The sequence below is a fragment of the Erinaceus europaeus genome, chromosome 6 (genome assembly GCF_950295315.1).
Source record: "Erinaceus europaeus chromosome 6, mEriEur2.1, whole genome shotgun sequence".
Taxonomy (NCBI): domain Eukaryota; kingdom Metazoa; phylum Chordata; class Mammalia; order Eulipotyphla; family Erinaceidae; genus Erinaceus; species Erinaceus europaeus.
In genome coordinates, this window is record NC_080167.1 from 56,863,746 (window position 1) to 56,877,885 (window position 14,140).

Consider the following 14,140-nt stretch of genomic DNA (forward strand, 5'->3'; position numbering starts at 1 on the left):
GGGGGAGAAAATTGATACTTATGAGTAACTTGAGATTTAGAGAAGTGCCAGTATCAAAAAGACTAGAAATCAGTGTGCTCTTAACACTTTCAAATTTTCTTCAACGTTTAATATAAGCATTATGTGAGATTTTATAAATATACATGGAAATTCTATGAAAGAATTTTTAAAAACCTTGAGTTTTCTTTTTACAAAAACATTTTTTTTATTATCTTTATTTATTTATTGTACAGAGACAGCCAGACATTGAGAGGGAAGGGGGATACAGAGGAAGATAGAGAAACACCTGCAGCACAGCTTCACTGCTTGTGAAGTTTTCCCAAGCAGGTGGGGACCGGGGACTTGAACCTGGGTCCTTGCGCATTGTAACATGTGCGCTCAACCAGGTGCACCACCACCAGGCCCCAAACTTGAGTTTTCGTGACCAATAATGAGTTAAGTGTAGTGGTCCAGGAGGTGGCATGCCCAGTTAAGCTCACATAGTACTAAGCCCAAGGACCATGCAAGGATTTGGGTTTGAGCCCCCAAATTCCTATCTGCAGGGGGTGTGCTTCACAAGTAGTGAAGCAGGTCTGCAGATGTCTCTCTTCATTCCTCTATCTCCCTTTCCCCTCACAATTTATCTCTGTCCTATCCAATATAATGGGAAAAAAAAAAGGTCACCAGGAGCAGTGGATTCTTAGTGCCCAGAGCAAGACCCTGGAAATAATAAGTGTAAGAAATGGTAAGTGCCTGCTTGTTTTCCTAATTTAGTGTGACATTCATACGTGATAGAAGCAGCCTCTCAAGGAGTTTGTAACACATGGAGAGGAGAGAGATTGGTCTATAGCTGGCAGCCAGTGTTGGGTCTTTCTTTGGTTTCAAAACCGCTATAATCTTCGCACGACGCCAAACTTTGGGCATAGACTCAGATTCCAAGGTGTGGGACAGGAATGAAGCGAGCCACTTCTTTGCCGCAGGGCCCAGGTTAAGAATGAGTTCTGGGGTGATGTTATCATAGCCAGCAGCTGTTCCTGGTTTAACCCTCTTCAAAGCGTCTTCCAGTTCAGACAGTGTAAAGGGAGAGAGTTTTGGAGATGGACAAGATAACCGGAAGTGGGATGACCACTCATGGGAAATTTCTCTTTTCCAGACTGGGTCGATCTTAGCACGTCCAACTTGAGTTAGGTGACTGGCCACTGAGTTTGGAGATACGGGAGGATGGGAGACGGGAGGGGGTTGGCTACCGGCACCCAGTCTGTGAAGAAGCTTCCAGGCCTTCCTACTTGAGTGGGTGAAGTTCAGACTTTCCGTGAGTTGTTGCCAGCGGGCTTGGCGTGCTGCATCCAGGGAGGTAATGAGATGGTCAGCCACATCTGGGTCACCCGACTCATCATACTGCTTTAGTAGTTGCTCGCATTCAGCATCAAGACAAGGCGTATAGTTAGCACGTCTCCCACGAGGAATGGCTTGGGAAGCTGCTTTGAAGATGGCTTGGCGGTTTCGCCTGTAGGAATCTTCAGAGGGGATAGAGTTAATTGGAATTGCAGGAATAGATTTGTTGGTAAGATCACTGAACAGACGCCAGTTTGCTTTCCGAAAGTTCCATCTTAGTTTCTCTGAGCACAGAATCAGTGGGAGCTGGAGACCAATGTGGATGATAGCTGGGCGGTGATGACTGTGCGGGAAGATCTTGAGAACTTGTCTCGTAGTGGGAAAGGCTTGGCCGTTGACTGTGCTAATCCAGCACAGGTCGGGTGACGAGTCTTTATTCCATCTAGCACTGTGAAAAAAGCCTGGTTGTTTGGGATCATATAATAGGGAGAGGTCATTCGCTGAAGCCCAGTCGGCTAAGATAGAGCCGTCAGCACGAGTGGAGGAATATCCCCAGTCTTGGTGATGACTATTAAAGTCTCCAACGTAAACGGCTGGGTGATTAGGGCTAGGCAGGACCTCGTTATCCCATGAGGCACTGGGAGGCTTATATACGTTGACGAGCTGAATAGTTCCAACAGTAATGGAGTCGTAGAAGGTCGAAGAGGCCGTATGGTAAACGTCCGCAAGACACGATTTGGCGTAGATGGCTCGGCCATGTTTATGATGGAGAAGTAAGTACTCTGATCAAACAAACAAAAAACATTGCAACTTTTACAATGTGCAGGGAATTAATTGAAAGTTATTTTTTAAAAATCTGGTAGATGTTAATGTAATGGATCCCAGTTTATGGTGCTGAAAACTTATTAACTCAAACAACATGTGAAAAAAACCCTGTTTCCCAAAATGCATAGTAAATGCATAACAGTAGTAATAACAGTAGCGGCAATAAGCACTAATAAGTACTGATTATCTGCCAAATGTAGCTCTCTGTATTCTACACATGTTAGCTCATAAACAGACGTAGAATATGTGTGCTGTGTACACTGGCAGTCAGCCACGTGGATGGATAGTTAATGACATATTTAAATGAAGTAAAATCAAGTACTATTTTAAATGTGTTTCAGTTGTGCTAGCCACATTCCCAGTGGGACTCCTATGCTGGACAATATGGCTAACATTCCCTTCATCACATAAAGTGTTCTGACAGATTGTCTTAGAGCAATGTTGAGATACAGTACTTTGAGTTGCATAGTGGTAATCACTATAAATCTAATAAACACTTCCTAGCAGACGTATTTTAGTTAGAAGCAGCCAATTTTAGCATAATGCAAGTAAACTAAAACAAATCATATTTAACTATAAGCAAACTAGCAAATATAGATGGTTAAGAAGTATATTTTAGTAGCGCTTTTCATCATATAAACAGTCATATTTCATTCGTTTGTACTCAAACCATTTTTTTTTCATAGCAGGGTTATTGCTATGGTTCTGTGCTTGAACAACTCTCCTGTTACTTGTGTGTTTTTTTCCAATTGTGAGTGAGGGATGAGTGATAGGAGAGGGAGAAAAGGAGAGACACCTACAACACTACTTTTGTGAAGCCTCCCCCAACAGGTGGAAATGTGTGAGTTATACCAGGTGGGCCACCATCTGGCCCCTCACCTTTACCTATTTTCCTACCCAGAGAAGGTATCTAACATACCTTCTAACATCTAAAAAATGTTATGAAAATCTGCTTTTTTTCAATCTTAACCACATTAAAAAATTATTCTTATTATTTATTTAATGGATAGAGACAGCCAGAAATCCAGAGGAAAGGGAGAGCTAGAGAGGTAGGAGAAAGAGACACTTATAGCACTGCCTCAACATTTGCAAAGATTTCCCACTGCAGGTGGGGACCAGGGCTCAAACCCATGTCCTTGTGCATTGCAGTATGTGCAGTACATTGCAGGTGCGCCATCACTCCACCCCTTAACCACCATTTTTTACATTAGTCAACACCAAGACCTGAAGATTCATGGAGCAGTGATCACTACTTTGTGTTTATGATTTAAAGACATACATGATAGATGTCTTTTCAGTAATATTGAACTTCATTCTTAAAATTATAAAATAAACATAGAAGGTTTACAGAAAAACCAAGTTTCTAGAGACTTTAAAATAAGATTTTAAGTATATGTTTTACTGTCTAACCAATGGCAATTTGATATTGTTTAGTGTTAATTCTGCCTCTGTGTAAAATGTTTTGCATTTTACTGCAATATATGTAGAAAACCTATGGGGTTCAGACAGTGGTGCAACTGGTTGAGTGCACACATTACAGTGTGCAAGGTCCCAGGTTCAAGCCCCTGGTCCCCACCTGCAGGGGGAAGCTTCACGAGTGGTGAAGCAGGGGTACAGGTATCTCTCTGTCTCTCTCCTTCTGTCTCCACCACCCTGTCATGTTCTCTCAGTCTTTCTCCAATAATAAGTAAATAAGATATTAAAAGAAATAAAACCTATGCAAGAGTTAATATCCAAATAGGTCACCATCAAGCTTAAGATACTTCTTCTTAAATAACTACAAAGTAAGTAGAAAGGCATCACTTTGTATAAGCATTCACTTTGTGAAATTTTAATGAAATTAGGTACATACCATATCTTGAATTAAAGAATGTTGTGATGGTAACTCATTTAATGTATGCATGAAAATAAATAATTTTAATAATTAAGAATCCACTTAAATATTCACACTGATGCATGTCATTAAACATTCTGAGAGAGTGCTAAGGAGTAATGTTCTTTTCCAAAATGTGGAAATAAGAATAAAGATTTTTTTTAGTTTTACAGTTTTTTCCCCAGCATTTATTTATTTAGGCTTGTTTCTGTCCCCTCATTAAGAGAACTTATAAATTTTTCCAGTTTCATGTTACTAAGAACTCTGTTTAGGAGACTGGCACAGTTAACTGCAGTTAGTACAATTTGGGGCTAACATAATAGATCAGGAATCACAAGTCTAGTTTTCTATCCAGTTTGTTTTCACAGTTATTAGGCAACAGTTACTAACCAGAAACTAATGGGTAAAGAAAAAAAATCTCAGGTACTGTGCGCTAATTCGTTCAGCTAAAGGATACTGGTCATTAAAGAAAGTGAGAGGAGGCAGTGAGATAGAAGAAAAAATGAATTATCAGACACTGCATATATGTGTGACCACCAAGATACATTAACAAAATTGAGAAAAGAAGCCCTGACTAGGGAAAAAAAAAAGTAACAAGGCCTTTCGTGAAATAAATCACAAAGTATATAAGAAGCACTTATGGGAGACAAAGCAAAGAAAAAAGAAAATGTACAAATAGTGACAGTTACTTGACTATAACATTCTTACAAACATTAAGAAGATAACTAATGGCTTCTGTTTATTAAGTAATTTTCCCTGCTTTATATCTTACCTCCTTTTAGCCACCAAGTTGTAGACGCTACCATGATGCTATCCTGACTTCCCTGGGAAGACAGCTTCGTGGATGTGTAGGTTAATTATTAAATTTGATCATTTACCAAGTCTTGGATGAGATTTTATAAATTTAGAAATAATAAATACATTGGATAGACCTTTCAAAAAGCTTGTCTAACTTAAAATGTCATTGAGAAATAGTAAAGATCCATATATATATATAATGACAGATAAATATATGTACTGTGGAAGGTTTAAATTTTGACAAATGAATTGAAATCCGTATCAAATTCTTACCAGATATTAAAGACTAAAGAAGTAAATTCTAAACTTATAAAGAAATGCAGTCTGCCATTTTCTTTCCCAGTATGGGTCAATTTTTCCCAATAAGCTCTTAGAGAATATGTTATGAAGGCTTATTTACTGAATAACATAAATAGAGATAGAATAATTAGTGCTTTGTGATGTTGGCAGAAAGACAGACAAATAGATCAATGAGACAGAATAGAGGTCCTAGAAACATACCTGATTTGCCAAAAGGAGACATGTTTAAATTTAGTTTCCATTTAGAATATAAGTGAAACTAACTTCTACTATATATTCTCCATGAAAATAAATTCAAGGTGAAAGAGATACAATACTTCCAGTTAAAAGATAAGCCTGGGGCCTGGCTGTGTTACACTCAGTTAAGCACACATATTACTAAGAGCAATGATCCACACAGGGATCCGGGTTTGAGCCCCTGATACCCCACCTGCAGTGGGGGATGCTTCACAAGCAGTGAAACAGGTCTGCAAGTATCTATCTTTCTGTCTCCCTCTTTATCTACCATCTCCCCAATTTATCTCTGCCTTATCCAATAATAATTAAGAAATAAAAAATAAAAGGAAAAAAATGGCTGACAGGATCAGTGGATTCCTAGTGCAGGCACAGAGACTCAGCAATAATCCTGGATAAAAAAAAAAAACAGTAAGCAAGCCTTGGATTATGTATAGACAGAAATTCACAGTACAGAATTGTATCATTGAAAGTTACTCTTAAACGTTCTCACCACAAGAAGGAAAATTAGTAGCCATATGAGGTGATGAACCAACTAAACAATGTGATTATTTCATTTTTTTAAATTTTTATTTACTTGTTACTAGGTAGAGACAGAGAAATTGAGAGAGGAGGGGGAGATAGATAGACACCTGCAGCTCTACTTCACCATTTGTGAAACTTTCCTCCTGCAGGTGGGGACTAGAGGCTTGAACCCAGGTCCTGGCATACTGTCTTGTGTGCTCTTAATCAGGTGTGACACCACCTGGCCCTGATGTGATTATTTCATAATATATCACTCATTAAATCATTATATGGTATATCTTAAGTTAATGCCTTATATATCAGACGTCTCAATTGTTGGGCTAGTTGCAGGAGAGAGACCAGGAACTTGTGGCGGCATGGTAATACAATTCTTTATTCACACTGGAACGTCCCAGATTTGGGTGTGAGCACAGCGGGTTAAGCCACGTGGCTCCAAACTGCAATGGCCGCCTCTGCTCTGCACACCAGCTCTTCTCCAGGTTGGGATACAGGAGAGAAAAAAAGAGCAAAACCAGGAACAGAAGTGGGTTTTATGGGATAAAACCGGAAGTGGCAAGTCAGAATGGATATGGCTAGGAAAGGGGGTGGAGGAAAGAAAAAGGCACTCTGGGAACTTACTTAGCTACTGTTGCTATGGTTTTAGCTGGCAGGAATTAGCAATATCCTGAGGGGATAAGTGGTGGGGAGACCTTTAGTCATTTATAAGACAAAGTAGAAGATTGGCATGTAGATAAAGGGACTGGCCATACTAGCACAGGGTGGTTTGTGGGCCCTGCCGAACTCAACCACATCTGCACAATTTCCCCACACTCAATAAAACTGGAAAATTCTCATTTCTAATTAAAAAACGATCTATTGGGGCTGTGTAGTGGCATACCTGGGAGAATACTCATTTTACCATCTTACTATCTGTGAAGTTCCAGGTTCAAGACTCCAGTCCCCACCTACAGGGAAGATGACTCACAAATGGTGGAGTAGTGCTGCAAGAGTCTTCCCCTTCCTCTATCTCTCTTTCCCTCTCTACCTCTCACCCTCTAGCCAAAAAAAAAAAATGGCCAATGGAAATGGTTAATTGTTCAGGCACCCAAGCCTGGGTGTTAATTCCAGTGACAAAAAAAAGTAGTTTGTCTTCTGAATGCTAAAAATTTTGAAAGCCTGGATGAAATTCATGATATTCTAGGAGAATACCAGTTATAAAAAGTGATTCAAAAGATAATAATATTCCAAAATTATGTAACGATTGTCATAGAGGAAGTGAGACACCGAAAAGCATAGAAGACTTTAAAGGAGATTATTTTATATTTTCTAGGAATATGTCTATATACCATTTCTTCTAAACTGCCATTCCCTCCTTTTAATTATTTTTAATAATTTGTTTCTTTTTAAGTCTTTTTATTTATTATTGGGTAGAGACAAAGAGGAATTGAGAGAAGAGAGGGAGGTAGTGAGAGGGAAAGAGGCAAAGAGATACTTGCAGCCCTGCTTCACTAATCATGGTGCTTTTCCCCTGCAGTTGTGACCAGGGCTTGAACCTTGGTCCTTGCCCACTGTAAAGTGTACACTAACCAAGTGCACCACCTCCTGGCCCCCTTCTTTTAATTATTCTGTGTTAGGCTGGTAATGAAACTAAAAGACAACAAAGGGAAAAATACAACTGTTATTTATGTAACTTTAAAAAATTGATAGAAAAGTCCTGATGACATTTTACCAAGTCCTTTGTAGACCACCTAAGTTCTCTCTGATGAAAATTTTCATCTTAAAGATGCATAAGAATGAAAAGTGTTTGGCATTAAGACTCTAGTTGCTGAAACACCTGTCAGAAATGCCTAGGGAGGTACTTGTTTCTGCTACTAGTGTACTTATAGCAGTTCAGCTTCAGACCTTTCTGAGTCTGTTTGATCTGCCTTTTCTTTAACTGTGTGAGCTCCCTGATACCCTTTCAGTAGATCCCTTTGTCTTTCTGAACTTTTTCAGGACCAGATTCAGATGCTAACAACCAAAGAAAAACAACTAAAGTGTAACTTGGGGCTTGCCTTAGTCAGATTGAGGGGAGCATAATGAAAACACCTTGGACTGCAAGGTCCAAACAATATAAAGACTATTTCTTCCAACTCTGGAGACTGGGAAGTTCAAGAACAAGATGTGGGAAAGGTAAGTTTCGTTCTGAGTACTTACTGATTGACAAGTGGGATGGCTACCACTTCACTGCATGCTCACATCACTTCTTTGTGGGAGGGAGGAAAACAGGGGATGTAAACTCTCTAGTTTCATTTAAATTTAATCACTTCCCCAAACCCATCTCTTCTAATGTAATCACATTGTGAGTTAACACTTCAATGTATTTGTAGGATGTTAACACTCACGTCAGAATGGTGCTATAATATGGACTAACAATACAGAGTCATTTTTTCCTATTTTACATTGTAAATAATAGTCTTAGGAAATATATTAAGAAATTCCTGAGGCCCCAGAAAATAATTCATTGGATAGGTGCTGTTTTGTCATGTGTACAGTCCAAGTTCAGGCTTGGCCTCCACCACATTGATGGAAGCTTTCAGTTCTGTGGTTTCTTTCATAGTCTCTCTCTCTCTCTCTGTCTCTCTCTCTAAAAAGAAAAAAAGTCTTGAGAATAGCAGATTTCAAGCATAAAATTTAGCTCCTAGTTTATATACTGACTTGTGAATGTGGACCAAGAACTAACTAGGAAGTTTAAGCAAACTAGGAAATTAAGCAAAAACTTATAAAGCTTATCATTTAGTTAGCAGACCTGTTAAAATTGATTATAAAGTAAAGTATAAAAGTCTTAATAAATACATATTGACTCAATTGTTCATGAGTTTGATCTAGTGGAATTAACTTTCTCTTTCACTTTGCCAAGTTGTGTTTGTTTGCAATGAACACAATTCCACTTAAATTTGATGCCCTTAATAAACATTGTGTGTTGAAGATTTGGTGATACATTATTTCTCACAAATCAATTTACAGAATCTACTTTTATTTCAGATGCAAATGTGTAAAGCACTAAATGCAATTAAACCTGGAACACATAAAATAAAATCTCAATATTATGTGTTATTAATCTGCACATGGCAACAGTTTCCAACAGATAGAAGGGACTTACTGCTAAATTAAAGCAAACATGATAGAAGTCAGCATTATAATTGTATCATATCAAGAATGATAATAATTTATGCCAGTGTGCCTACAAATTGGTAGTGATATATCAGCTATAGTTAGGAATTGTATTTGTTTAAATGACATTAGTTCTGTCCAGACAGATAGCTAGCATATTAAGTCTGTGTATAATTCTATCTGTTGTCTGTGCACAGGTGTTAAATTATATGTCGAGAAAAGAAAAATCTTATGTTCAGGCAAAGTGGGATTCAGTATTCAGCTTTATAGTGCTGGCACAGACATTATTTTTCAGCCACTGATATCATTAGGATTCCATGCTTGTGTGATTCCACTGTGTCTGGTGGACTCTTTTTTGTTTTAAACAGAAGGTGAGAGACAGAGGGAGGTGGGAAGAAATAAAGAGAATGAGAAACACCATAGCACTGCTTCACCATCTGTGAGGCTGCTCTTTGTGTAGGTGCTTCCATGTGGTAGCAGCCAGAGGCTCAAACCTGGATCCTCACTTATGGTAAAGTGTGATTCTGTCAGGTGAGCTAGCTCCTAGTACCAGAAACAAGCTGTTGATGCAAGTCTCTAGGGCTCTCAAGAAGATTAGTAGTGGGGGTGCAGGTAGGCTACTGGCATAGCTGTAGATATAGTCACAGACGTGTGTACTGATGATAGATGAGTTGGAAGAGAGAGAGGGAGAGGGAGAGAGAGATGGAGGAAGGGAGAAATAGGGGAAATAATTCAGATGTGTGTCAGGTCAAGAGGCTGAAATTTGAATTCATATTCTCTCTCTCTCTCTCTCTCTCTCTCTCTCCCTCTCCCTCTCCCTCTCTCTCCAAATTCAAATCGAGACACTTCGTCATGGGTATCATGGAAAGAAGTCACCTCCTGACACCTGCCCACCCTGAGCTAAGACAGGAAGTGCTTCCCGTAGTCACATTCTTAGGTCACCTCTCCTATCTCAGCAGAGCTCTTGGGTTCAGGGAGCTCTGCAGCTGGGGAAAACAACCCAGTTGTGGCAGTCCTCAGACACAATTTCCCTCTCTCATTAAAATAAATTAAATATTTAAATTAAATTAAGTATCTGACATTTTAATGTAAAAGTGTAAGTGTTAGCAGAATAAGATTGTGCAAAGCAACCTGTGCCCTGAGTAAGGCAACAGGACAAATTATGCACATGCCAAGTAGGATGTTCCTGACCTAGAGATTTCTGAAAGTGAATTTCCAGATCTCCAAGTGCACTAAATGCTTTACTGCTGCTGGAACCTCCCTGGCAGATGCCCACTTCAATACCCTGAAACATTTGCATTTCTCCACACTTAGACTGCTTGCCAGCCATAATATGAAAACAGAGAGTTTCTTATTCAAAGGGCTGCCATTGCAGTGCTTGGTGGGATCCATTTCAATGCTAGATCATTTTGTATTGGCACTATAATTAAAACCAATTCTTTGACATTGAATTACTCACTTGATGAGGCTGCCTTTAACTTCAGAGCCGCCTACCACACTGAAACTGCACGTCCATCAAAAAGAGAGGCTATTTTCCCCAGGCAAACCTGCCTGAATGGTTATTTCTATCTGATATTATAGAAAAGGCTTCTGCAACAAGCACATATCAATTCCACATAATTCAGCTCATCCTCCTATGATTGATGCATAATAGATACTATTGTAGCTGCTCCAAACATTCTTGTTCCTAGTCGTCACTTTCTATCATACCATGACTCGAAAGACAATGAACACACTGCAGCTTTTGAAAAGCTTTGATCTGCTGCAGCATCTAGAGGTAGAACAGAAAAGGAAGGAAGGCGGATGGAAAGAGATTTCAGACAACCAGCCCAAGTCACTTGCTCATTCCCAAACAGAGCACAAAACTGTCCATAAGCCAGAGATGAGAATGAATGTGGAGCAATTAGTACAAGAAAAGTGCCAGAGTTTGATATTTTCCTGTAAATCACAGGACAGCAATTTATACAATTTGAAGTTGAAAAAATAACACAGCTTATATTAAAATTACGTTTAAAATTTTATTTATTTTCCTTTTGTTGCCTTTGTTTTTTTATTGTTGTTGTAGTTATTGTTGTTGATGTTGTCGCTGTTAAATAAGACAGAGAGAAATGGAGAGAGGAAGGGAAGACAGAGAGGGGGAGAGAAAGATAGACATCTGCAGACCTGCTTCACTGCCTGTGAAGCTACTCCCCTGTAGGTGGGGAGGTGGGGCTCCAACCTGGATCCTTATCCAGTCCTTGCCCGTCGCGTCACGTGTGCTAAACCTAGGATTACTTTGTAAGCTATGTGTATTAGGCTTGTTTTAAAGACTTTGCCCTGTAATCTAAAAGATCAGTGTATGTCAAAATGAAATAAAAACTGTTAGGAACAAATAAACAGTGTTCTTTTTCTCCATTAATGGTTCTACATTTGAAATTCTTCTTCTTGCCTGGGGGGCTCCTCACACTTTCTATGGATTTTTGATGGTATATTTCGAAACATGATTCCCAAATAGGTGATTTTATAGTATTAAGGTTTTTGTTTGCTTTTTCCACCACAGTAATGAATAGATAGAATTCATTTTATTGTTTCCTATTTATAACATTGAACTTTAGAGCTTCTACTGCTGTGTTTGGTAGTTCTGAATATATATAATGGGACAAATATATATAATGAATATATATATATATATATATATATATATATATATAATGGGACAAAATACTGTTGACCATTTTTACTAGGTTCTTCATTAGAGTTACCCCAGTTATTTTATATTTAGATTTGCACAGAGACTAAATCATGCAAAATAAAAGAAAATGCTGATTTCAGGGTGACTTGCTTTTTTATTTTCAATTTATAAGATACGTTTTAGAAGAATAGAGCATCTGATTGTTCTTTTTGTTGTTGTTGTGTGTTTTGTTTTTGTTTTCTGTCTCCAGGGTTATCACTAGGGCTCAGTGCCTGCACTACGAATCCACTGCTCCTGGAGGCCATCCCCCCCCCATTTTTGTTGCCTTTGTTATTACTATTCTTATTGTAGCTATTGCTGTTATTGTTGGATAGGACAGAGAGAAATCGAGAGAGGAGGGGAAGACAGAGGAGGGGAGAGAAAGATAGACACCTGCAGACCTGCTTCACCCCTGTGATGTGACTCCCCTGCAGGTGGGGAGCCAGGAGCTCGAACTGGGATCCTTCCACTGGTCCTTGTGCTTTGTGCCATGTGCGCTTAACCCACTGCGGCACCTCCCAGCCCTTGAGCATCTGATCTTTATTAACAAAAATGCTTTAAATTATGATACTTTTTTTCCCTTTTGCTTCCAGGGCTTTGTGTCTGCACTACAAATCCACTGCTCCTGTCACCATTTTTTTAGATTTATTTATTTTTTGGATAGGACAGAGAGAAATTGAGAGGAGAGGGGAAGATAGGGAGAGAGAAAGATTGACACCTGTAGACCTGCTTCACCACTTGTGAAGGGACCTCTCTGCAGGTGGGGAGCCAGAGATTGGAACCAGGATCCTCACATGGGTCTTTAGGCTTTGTACTATGTGCAGGTAACTTGATGTGCCACCACCTGGGCTCCTGACACTTCTTATTATACCATTCCTAGAAAAAAAGGGTATGATGTGCAACAAAATAAGGGAATTCTTCCTTAGAAATTTCCAATACTTCATGGTAATTGTTATATTGTTTTAGTTGATTTTTACATTGATACTTAACAGTATAAATTAACTTAAAGGCAAACTTCATATTCCATTCCATGTATAATGAAACTTACAAATTACTCTTATGCCTCTTCCTTCATAAACCTATATGCTATGTTTCATTACACTTTTACATCTATATATTATGTCAGAGCTCCATAATATATTCTCACTACTTCCACATTATCTCCTTTTTTAAAATTAAAATAACACTGCAGTGTCACAGGAGTGGAGAACCTCTAGCCTGCAGGCCCTGTGGCCAGTGAAATCATTTGGTCTGGCTGGCCTTGCCAAAAAACTTGGATTCAAAATCCAAGAAACCCAGGAGCTTTTTTTCATATCAATTTTAAGTGCTAGTTCCTAAATTGATAATTTTAAATGGCCTGGAAATTATCAATATCCAAATGGTCCTTGGCAGGAAATAGATCCTCCATCCCTGCACTGTAGCATCATGTAAGTCCTAGGTAAGCATCATTAAAAATAAGCATGTGTCTGCCTCCTGAGAGGAGGCATAGTGGATAAAGGTTTGGACTCTTCAGCATTCAAGCCTTGACATCACATGTGCTAGAGTGATGCTCTGGTTCTGTCTTTCTTCCCCCTCTAATTTGTCTAATTAATAAATAAATATTTAAAAAATAAGCATGCATATATTACATTAGGCTCACTACTTTAAGTGTATTATCTTTAAAATCAATTAAAAAATTATGAAAAAGGGGCCAGGCGGTAGCACAGCGGGTTAAGTGCACATGGCGTGAAGTGCAAGGACAGGCATAAGGATCCCGGTCTCTTCACAAGTGGTGAAGCAGGTCTGCAGGTGTCTAACTTTCTCTCCCCCTCTCTGTCTTCCCCTCCTTTCTCAATTTCTCTCTGTCTTATCCAACAACAACAACAGCAACAACAACAATAATAACAACAACAATGATAAACAACGAGGTCAACAAAAGGGGAAAAATGGCCTCCACGAGCTGTGGATTCATGGTGCAGGTACTGAGACCCATCAACAACCCTGGAGGCAAAAAAAAAAAAAAATATATATATATATATATATATATATATATATATATATATATATATATATGAAAAAGGGCCAGGAGATGGTGCAGCAGGTGAAAGTCCCTCCTTACTGTGCATGAGTCACTAGGTGTAATACCCAGCACCACAAGCGCTCCACAGACCAGTAGAGCTGTTTTCTCTCTTCTCAGTCTCTCATCTACCTATCTCTCCTCCCTAAAAAATACAGAATTTGAAAAGTGGACCAGGGAGACCACTCAGTGATATCAAACATAGATAAGGCCTTTGGTATATTCCCCAACACCACATAAAACAATGAAAACATATTAGCTGTGGTCCAGGAGGTGGCATAGTGAAAACATATCAGTTATATTTAACTATTTATTTTTACCATTTCAATACAATTTCTCTTAGTAGGTTTCCATTTCCATTTGACATCGTATT